Consider the following 9,448-nt stretch of genomic DNA (forward strand, 5'->3'; position numbering starts at 1 on the left):
ACACATACATAGATACAGAGCAATAACTTACTTACAATTATAGAATACAGTATTTTACTCTTTATAAACTGTAATTGAGGTAGTTAGAGTATAATATATTCATTTTCATGTGAAGAAACCCAGTCCCAAAATTATAAAATTCCACGTAGTTACATAGCTGAATAATAAGTAAAAGAATGCATGTCTTCTAACTCCTGGACCAGTGTTTATTCCAACATATTTTAATGCCATGTCTATATGTCCTCTGAGAATTTTACAGCACCAACACAGCATGACAGAATAAAATGGGTACTGAGCCAGGTCAGGCAAATAATGTGAGTATAGGGTAAACCAGAGTGAAGCCCTGGGCTAGGGAGGAGTTTTAAATAACAGATCAAAACTAAATGAAAATATTGAAAATCTAATGCAATTCCAAGTATATTTATATATTAGTCAAGACAAGTTTGGCTATGCTGAGATAACAAAGAAACTCAACGTCTCTGTGACCTAAAGCAATAAATGTTTATTTCTTGCTCCATTGAGGGATGCATGGAAACCCTAATCTGGTATATCTTCATTCCAGGAACTTAAGCTGACAAAGCATCCATTAACTATTGCTGATCATCAAGGCAGAGGAAAAGCACACTCTAGAGAGTGTTTTCCTGGTATTTAAAGGACACACATCACTACTGCTCACACCTCATTGACCAGAATAAATCACATGATATCACCCAACTACACAGAGCTAGGAGAGGTACAATCCTCTCTCATGCTTGCAAAGTAGAAAGATAGAAATATGTGGTGAATAGCATAATGATTACCACAATGTCAAAGCCAAATTAATAAATAAAGCTTCTGGGGCACCTGGATGGCTCAGTTGATTGAGTGAGTGACTTCTGTTCTGGCCATGATCTCATGGTTGGTGAGTTTGAGCCCCACATCGAGCTCGCTGGTGTCAACACAGAGCCTGCTTCTTTTTCGGATCCTCTGTCCCCCCTCTCTCTGCCACTCACACACACTCTCTCTCTCAAAAATAAAAAATAAACATTTTTAAAAAATAAGTAAATAAAGATTTTACCAAGAACTTGGAATTGAAGGTCAGAGCCACACAATTAGGGTAGTGGAAATAATATCAGTGAGTAACTGTTTTTTCAACCTGGTCATGGAGAAGCAGAAGTCAGTCTACAAAGAAAGAAAAAGTAAGGCAGATGTTCACAGTAAACCAGAGAAAAGTGACAGATTAGGAGTTCTGTTGGCTTTCTTGATCTTGCCTCTAGTCATTTGAGAGCCCTAGATGCCATTTTCCATTGGATAAATCAATACGTATCATCAAATTTCCTGTTTTTCCTAAATTTGTTCAAGTTGATTTTTGTTGTTTACAATCAACAGAATTTTTTTCAAATATTTTTTTAAAGTCTTTTTATTGTTTATTTTTTGAGAGAGACAGAGAGCACAAGAGCAAGTATAAGCGGGGGAGGGGCAGAGAGAAAGGGAGACACAGAATCTGAAACAGGCTCCTGACTCTGAGCTGTCAGCTCAGATCTAGACACGGGGCTCAAACCCACCAACCAGGAGATCATAACCTGAGCCAAAGTCGGACGCTTAACCAGCTGAGCCACCTAGACACCACTCAACAGGACTTTAATTAAGGCAATGATACCAGTTAATTCTTTAATATTTCTCTATCAAGTAAAATATAATATAGACTCTAACACGATATACAGAAGTAGTTTCTCATATTAGAGGGCCTTGCTTTTTCTTCCCCATCATATAACATACGGAGACACAAAATTATTTTAGACTTGGAATTACTATCACAATACTAAAAAAAAGTAAGATGATGGTATTAGAGAATTTGGATTCTTTTTCTCAAATTTAAAAAAATTGAATCCCATTCATTTAAGCAGGCACTAATGAAAACAAATTATCAGTTTTTTTAAGTTTTTTTGGCCAAAACAGAAATAAACAAAAAACAATAAAATCCTTTTTTTTTAATTTTTTTGATGTTTATTTATTTTTGAGAAAGAGATAGCATGAGTGGGGGAGGGGCAGAGAGAGAGGGAGACACAGAACCTGAAGCGGGCTCCAGGCTCTGAGCTGTTCGCACAGAGCCGGACATGGGCTTGAACTCATGAACCATGAATTCATGACCTGAGCTGAAGTCGGACACTTAACCCACTGAGCTACCCAGGCACCCCTAAGATCCTTTTTTAAGAGCTGAAAAAGTGCCAAATGAACAAACTTAATTAATTAAATTAAAATTTTAAATTATTAAAATAAAAATCATATCAGCCAGAGACTAAATTATTAGAATGTATAATGATATTGAGACAGAGAAATAGAAGATAAAGCTTAAAAAGGAGAGAGAGGCAAACCAAGAAACAGACTTTTTTTTTTTAGCTTTATTAATTTTGATAGAGAGGGGCAGGGAGGAACAGAGAGAGGGAGAAAGAGAATCCCAAGCAGGCTCCGCACTGTCAATGCAGAACCTCACACAGGCTCAAACCCACAAACCTTGAGATCTGGGTCAAAATCAAAAGTCAGACACTTAACTTACTCAGCCACTCAGGCACTCCCTCCACCTTCTTTTTTTTAACTTTATTTATTGATTTTAAGAGAGAGAGAGAGAGAGAGAGAGAGAGAGAGAGAGAGAATGAGCAGGGGAGGGGGAGAGAGAGGAAAACAGAGAATCTAGAAACAGACTCTTAACTATAGAGAATCAATTGATGGTTATCAGAAGGGAGGTGGGTGGGGGGATGGGTTAAAAAGGTGATGGGGATTAAGGAGTGCACTTGTGATGAGCACAGGGTGATATATGGAAGTGTTGCATCACTATATTATACACCTGAAACTATTACACTGTATGTTAACTGACTGGAATTTAAATAAAAAATTAAAAAGAAGAGAAGAGAGGAGAGGAGAGAAGAGGGGAGGGGAGGAGAGGGGAGGAGAGGACAGGACAAGAGAGGAAAGAAGAGAAGAGATTTTTTAAGATCCATAACATGAAACATTCAGGAACAGTTCATATCAACACTACATTTTCTTAAGTAAAACTGTTTTCATACATTCTCCAGTTGGAAAGTAACAATTCTGGGAGACAACCTTTGTTTGATTAATTTTATAACCAAGAATATTATTTGGTTCATAGTTTGAAAAAATTAGAGAATCATGGTTAGAGGCTGTTGGATAATCCAAACTGTCAGTTTGGTTTAAACATTTCTGAAAAAACAAAGTAATTTGACCAGAACTGCCAAAAATATGCCAACTACTTTAGTGCATGCTTGAATAAACATGAAACAGTATTTGAAAATACTGATTAAAGATAAGATTTTGTTATATATTTATTAGATTCCATTCAAAAAATTTTTATCTTAGTAGGAGAGACAATAATGCTTTTAAATATCAAATAATGAAATCGGTTTCTTTCTTTTTTTTTTTAATTTTTTTTTTCAACGTTTATTTATTTTTGGGACAGAGAGAGACAGAGCATGAACGGGGGAGGGGCAGAGAGAGAGGGAGACACAGAATCGGAAACAGGCTCCAGGCTCTGAGCCATCAGCCCAGAGCCCGACGCGGGGCTCGAACTCACCGACCGCGAGATGGTGACCTGGATGAAGTCGGACGCTTAACCGACTGCGCCACCCAGGTGCCCCTGAAATCGGTTTCTTAGAAAATGTAACATAAATAAGAGTATGATATTAATTATACAAAGGTTAAGTTTAACGATTGGAAGTAGAACACACTGCCTACCATAAGATAGTGATTCAGGGGTGCCTGGGTGGCTCAGTCGGTTAGGCATCCGACTTTGGCTCAGGTCATGATCTTGCAGTCTGTGAGTTAGAGCCCCGTGTCGGGCTCTGTGCTGACAGCTCAGAGCCTGGAGCCTGTTTCAGATTCTGTATCTCCCTCTCTCTCTGACCCTCCCCCATTCATGTTCTGTCTCTCTCTGTCTCAAAAATAAATAAATGTTAAAAAAATTTGTTTAAAGATAGTGATTCAATAATTATATATTCTTGTATAATCCCTTAATTTTCAGTAGCAAATAATACTTGTCTATACACAATATTTTAAAATATTTTTCTTTGCTATTTACATAGGATATTAAAACTGTGATTTTTTTTATCACTCACAATCTCTAGTCTCAAGTAGATTAAAAATATTAACTGGCCATAAACATTAGCAGATAGCGACCTGGTGATGAGTGGTTCTCTGCAATGTGGTGGTATTGATTTATTTTTAAAATAATTGAATGTCTACTGAGTGCCAGACTTTAAGTGCTTGGGATTCATCTGGGAACATGACAAGCAAGGTCTTTACTTTAGAAAATGTTATGAACTAGTTAGAAAAATATTCTAAAACCAAAAAAAATGTATGTATGACATAAGGGCTATGAAGAAAATTTAAATTGAGCAAAATGACAAATATAATACATCCACATCACTTGTCAGCACTCAAACTGAGTATTCTAACCACCTCTTAACTTCATCTCATAAACTTGAGATTGCAGGGTCTATAAATACTTTGAGCGTATGTACACAGCAATAACTTTTTTCACACAAAATCATAGCTTCAAAATACATTAATATTCACCTGGTTTTTTTCCCCTCAAACTGGAGGAATAGTAACTTTTAAAATCTGTTTTACAAATTAGAAAACAACAAGCTTCAGCCACCTTAAATGGCTGGCCCGGGTCAAGTAGCTGGGACTTGAACCTAGGTGCATTGAAGAAAACTTGATTAAAATTATTTGACGTGTCAGGCAAATGATGGATATACATGACTATAGCATAGCCCTGACTGAAGAATGTTTCATCCAGGATATAGTTCACCATTCTTAATTGCTGGGTAGAAGCAGTCATGCTTCATCAAAAATAACCTACAAAAAAATCTAACCATTGGAAAACATGAGTGTGGAAATAAGTCAAAGGGTTGGTCTCAACGTCATTCTTCCTTCTAGTAAATGTCTACCTCCAGAAGCCATGAGAGATTGCATGCAAAAAAGATTAGGTCATCTATCTTAATCTTTAAACTTCCCTGTTATAATTTACAGACATTATCAAAGGTGAATGGGAGAACCAGAGAGTGAGCTTAAGACAGAACTTTAGCAGGAACTTCCTTGTTTTCCCCACGCATGACTGACACTCACTGGATGGGTTCCCCACAGCCCCCATAGTCATAAAAAGAGTCCTACTCGGCATTCCATCAAGACAAGGCAAGTGGCTCTTTTTACCAGTTTAAATGTGAGTTGATACAAGTAGCTTCTGGGGAACATTGATGTGCTAAATAGCTTTTGGAGAAACGGACTTAAAAAGCTAATTGAGAGGCAATCCAGTAGATTTCTCTAGAGGTACTCTAGATAGATTGTCGAAGTGACAAAAAGGGTTGCTAAATACCTGGAGGGATCATCTTCTAAATGAGATTCAAAATGGAAGTGTTCATGTTGATGCTAAAAGGCCTATTACTGGTTAGTGTCCACAGCAGGACAGAACAATTAGGAAATTTAGGAATAGCTTTCATTTGTGCCTCCAATAATATAGGTAAGGTTTACAAATCAAGTTCTTCCTTGCTTCAATGAATTCATGTTTATTAATAAATACAAAAGTATTTGAAGTATATTTGATTGTATTGCACTCTATGCCTCAGGGAAATCTCTTACATATGTATCACTAATTGAAACATTACCAATTGCATAAAATAGCATTTAACCATTAGAATCAAAATAATACAAAGGGAATCATTCACTAATTTTTGAATTCCGTATCTTTACTCTCCTCCCAGAATTTTCTAATGCACAAGGTCAATTACCTTGGAGAATATGCTTCTACACTGGTTTTTTGTACATAGGACTCTGGTTATTGGAGGAGATCATTTAGAGGATGTGACCACCAGTTGATTCCAAGCTGGACCTAGACAATCAGGTGCTCCTCACCTCATCCTCTGTTTTTGGAATGTGTGTTCTGCCCAACCATTCCATAGCTGGTGCCATTTCAAGGATGCAACCTTGAAAGAGAAGTGCATTACTGAGAACATCTAGACATGATTAAACCCAGTTAGGGTCTCTTTATAAACTTTTAAGAGGCTTGTGCAGAGATCTGCTTGTCTTGAAGCCACCCAAGACAAGCTTCATAGATAAGTGCCCTTGCTTATTAAAACTGCCCCTGCCAATCTACAGTTGTCTGTCTTTCTTAGGTCTCTCCTTGCCTTTCCTGTATGGGGGCCAGTTTCAGATTTCACCTGGGAAATTCTTGAGGTTTTGAACCAACACCACTCAAGCAAAGTGCTAGTAAATGAAGACAAGACCCCAGTAATCTCTGTGACAATCATATTTGCAACATTTCCCTCCAAAGCTCCCATCCAATCCTAGCATAGGCCAGACCTTATTGTGGAGCCTATTGGGCTCAGAGGAAGTGGCCATGTATGTGCTATGAAGGTGGAATGTAGGGGATGTAAGTTCATCAGACAGCCCCAACACAAGGCCCCTGTGTAAGCACCTGGTCCCAAATCCAGAACTGATATTCTCCCAAATTCAAGCTCATTGATTACAATGCTTCAGACATGAGAAGCACTCAATGAATACTTGTTTAAGTGTTTAATTAATTAGCTAATGATAAAGGTAAGTGGGAGAACCCAAAAAAGTAAGCATAATCATGTGACATTTTAAAAGCAAGCAAAACAAAAAGCGTCAAGAAAAATGGAGAACCTTCTATTTAATATGCCTTTGATAAGTCATATAATATGCAACATGTTAAAACTGACAAAATCTTAAGACAACAAGGGAGTCTATGAGTGCATTAGATCCACTCACTTCAAAATTCATTTTGAAATTTCTAAGCTTTCCAGCAAAATTGTCCTCTCATCTTTTCTTGAAAATCTCTACGGACAAATGGCTACACATATTCCTGGGCAAATTGACATAAAAGTTTTATAAACCTAATGGTGTTGGATAAAAAGAGATGATTAATCACTATGTCACTTTGAAACTTAATTTTTCTTACTTTCACAATATATTGTTTATAAGAACTGTTTCATTTTTATTTTTCTCAAAATTGTAAATATAAAAATTAAAATCTCTTTTCTTTGTAGAAATTTTGGAAAACTGTGGAAATCTTGAAGAGAAAAAGACACAACTTGTGTTCCTATCAACCTGCATCCCAGCATTAAACTTTCTTTAATATTTTGATATATTTCCTTCTGGACTTTTTTAATTCACAAAATTAAATAAAATTAAGTTTATTTATTCAGTGTGTGTGTGTGTGTGTGTGTGTGAGTGTGTGTGTGTGTATTCATAGATACGCACACACACACACACACACACACACACAAATAAACACAGTTGTCATCATCTTTTCTATTTTTTTTTAATGTTTATTTATTTGGGTGCCAGAGTGGCTCAGTCAGCTGAGCATCTGACTTTGGTTTAGGCTCAGGTCATGATCTCATGGTCCATGAGTTCAAGCCCCATGTTGGGCTCCATGATGATGGTGTGGAGTCTGCTTAGGATTCTCTTTCTCCCCACTCCTCCTGGCTGCCCCTCCCCTGCTCGTGATCTTTGAAAGAGAGAGAGAGAGAGCCTGTACATATACATATGCAACGGAGTACTACTTGGCAATGAAAAAGAATGAAATCTTGCCATTTGCAACAACGTGGATGGAACTGGAGGGTATTATGCTAAGCGAAATAAGTCAGTCAGAGAAAGACAAATATATGATTTCACTCATGTGTGGAACTTGAGAAATGCACCAGATGAACATAGGAGAAGGGAAGGAAAAATAAGATAAAAAGAGAGAGGAAGGCAAATCATAAGAGACTCTTAAATACAGAGAACAAACTTAAATACTTTATTAAATACCTACTATATGCCAGATACTCTTGCAGATAATTGGAGGTACAAGACATCAGCACAAGATAAAGATTTCAGTCCTGTTATCCAATGAAAAATACACATGATAAATATGTAAATTATACGGTATGTTAGAAGATGTTATATGCAAAGTAATAAGAATAGAATAAGGAAGTTTTGGATGTAAAGGTGGGATTTGCAATTTAAATAGGTTGGTTAGGGAAGGTCTTACTGAATAGTTGACTGTTAAGATGGATGAGAAGGCAGTGAGGGAGCTATCCACTGTTATCCCAGAAAGAACTTCCAGATAAAGGAAAGGGTCAATGTAAAGTGTCAGTTTCTGAACATGTCTTTAGGGATAAATTCCTAGGAATGCAATTACCAAGTCAAAGTGCACGGATATTTTTAAACCTCTTGATAAATATCATCTGCCTGAAAGATTGCATCAGAATAGACACTCACTAGAAACGCATGAGAAATGACTTCCCAAATTAAAACACTATATACAATTGTTTTTAACTGCTATACTGAAAGGTTAAAACAAAAACTAAAAAACAAAATCTGTAATGATCTGAAATTTGCATTTTCTTTTTTTTTAATTTTTTTAACATTTATTGATCTTTGAGAGACAGAGAGAGACAGAGCATGAGCGGGGAAGGTGCAGAGAAAGGGGGACACAGAATCCAAAGCAGGCTCCAGGCTCTTAGCAATCAGCACAGAGCCCAACGAGGAATTCGAACCCATGAACTGAGAGATCATGACCTGAGCCGAAGTCAGACACTCAACCGACTGAGCCACCCAGGCACCCCTGAAATTTGCATTTTCTGATGAGAATTTTTTTTTGTATATGTAGTAATCATTTGTAGTTTTAAGAAAGGCCTATGTTTTGAAGTGTATGCTCTTTTTAATATTGAGCTGTAATCTATAACCTTTAATATGTGGTACAAACATTTTTTTTTCCCATTTGGAACTTGCCTTTTAAGTTTGATTATGTTTATTTTGACATGCATAAATATTTTTAAGTTTAGGTAGTAAAATATATACTTTTTTTTCTTTATGATTCATTTTGAGGTAATGTTCACTTATTTCCTATCTCCAAGAAAAGGTGAATAATCTAGTATATTTTTTCTAGCTGTTTTATAAACCTGTTTTCAATTAAGTCCATTTTGCAAAGTCACTTACAACTTTTCATGAAAGATGACTGGAATCTTGACATTAGTTAAATTTGTGTTTCTTGAAAAACTCAAAATTCAAATGCTCCTCTCAGGTAAAATATTTTGAAAATAGAAACAGAAAATTCAGCAATGATAATAGTTAAAATATATCAGTCTAGATATTTATTTCAAAATTTAACTCTGGCTGTGCTACAAAGTGTATATATTTGAGATATATTAGCTTTAAAATAAATGTTAAAATTATTCTAACAACACATTTTCAATATTTAATTCTACTTATAATACACACTTTTCAATATTTAATTCTATTTATAATTTATCATCTTGTGTAAATACACACACGTGCACACACACACACATAGAGCAGATAATAGGCATTGACAATAAACAGAGCAAAATGTGGAGCAAAATGAAATGGATACATCAAACTCAGGGTAATAGAGTTACCCTGATAG

Source organism: Prionailurus viverrinus, chromosome B4 (assembly GCF_022837055.1).
Source record: "Prionailurus viverrinus isolate Anna chromosome B4, UM_Priviv_1.0, whole genome shotgun sequence".
Lineage (NCBI taxonomy): Eukaryota > Metazoa > Chordata > Mammalia > Carnivora > Felidae > Prionailurus > Prionailurus viverrinus.